The sequence below is a fragment of the Aptenodytes forsteri genome, unplaced genomic scaffold (genome assembly GCF_000699145.1).
Source record: "Aptenodytes forsteri isolate BGI_AS27 unplaced genomic scaffold, ASM69914v1 Scaffold280, whole genome shotgun sequence".
Lineage (NCBI taxonomy): Eukaryota > Metazoa > Chordata > Aves > Sphenisciformes > Spheniscidae > Aptenodytes > Aptenodytes forsteri.
The window spans coordinates 1,204,826-1,206,220 of record NW_008796042.1 but is presented as its reverse complement, the minus strand read 5'-3'; positions in this window follow the sequence as shown (position 1 = coordinate 1,206,220).

Genomic DNA, 1,395 nt, shown 5'->3' with positions numbered 1-1,395 from the left:
CCCGGGGGGGCGGGGAGTGAGCGAGCAGCTGTGTGGTGCTCAGTTGCCGACTGAGGTGAAACCACAACACCCATACAGGGAAAAATTAGCATGTGGGTTTCCTATAGGGAATATGCGTATGCCAGAAAGGCCCGTGTATACAAAACATATGCGATGGTAACAAAACGAGTAATTTTACAAAGACAGAAGCAGCCAACGCACAGGCTATTTCAAAGCCAGAAATCACCTTAAACTCTGGGCTTTCATGTGAGGCTTGAACACCGGTCCAGATTCTCTGCTGGTATTAACGCATGTAGCTTTGCTGACTTCAGCAAAATGTCCTCGGAAGTTGAAGCCCCTATCCCAAGTCAATCTGACAAATTCTGCTAAAGAATTCTTTTTTCTGTGTCCCAGATGTCCAGATCCAGCGACAGCAACGCCTGCACAGGGCTGCCATGGGGGTGTGTCGGTTGGCTGGAGAGAGGTGGCAGCCAGCGATGCCCCCATAGCTCATCAGAGAAGTGGATGCTTCAAGATTGGGGAAAAGCACCACTGAACTCGTAACCTTACAGCACAGTCGATGTGAGGGTCCTCACCCAGGTGGGTGTTCCCACAGCAAAATGGTGCACAACACAACTGCTCCTGACTGGGAACATGGGGACGGTCCCAAAGAGGCATGAACCTCGTGTCCCCCCAGACCTCAGAGGAGGTGGGGATAGCATCCCCTGGGGCACAGTGCAGGAAGGAGGAGAGGAGGAGGATCTCTGCTGGAGGCATAAAGCCAAACGCCAGCAACATGTATTATGGGTGCTCTTTGCTGCCTGCTGGGGAGGTCTGCAGTCAGAAATCCAGCACAGCAAATGCAAGAGGCACTCTCATTGTCTGAGACAGCTAAAGACTTTGACCAAATCCTTGCCTGTGTCCGTCTGAGCCTGAGGCACCTACTCTGCTCCCACAGGAGATCTCCAGCCCTGTGCTCTCCCCCCGGGAGCAGCAGCCTGCGGACGGCAATGGAAACAAGGAGCACCACCGGACAGGAGGGACTGTGGGCTCAGAAGCAGCTGGGAAAACATTGGCAGGACCAAGGGAAGATTTACAACCAGGTGGAGAGTTTCAACACAGTTATTCCCGAATCCCTCAGGTCCAGCGGTCACGGGGAAGGCAGCGGTGCAGAGAGCAGGTGGCTGAGCACATCGGTTGCATAGCTCTGCTAAAGGAGCACAACAAAAGGCATCAAGACAATTTCCTTGCAAATCAGAAGTGTCCAGACACAGCTGAAGGCACTGAGCCACTTGACTGTAATGGAGTCAATTTTCTCCTTCAAAGTGCAGCGTATAAACCTTTTTATAGCCATGCGCCAGCAGAGCTATTTTTTTCCCCCACCAGCTGTTGAAAGCCATTTCTGTGGCTCCCGCT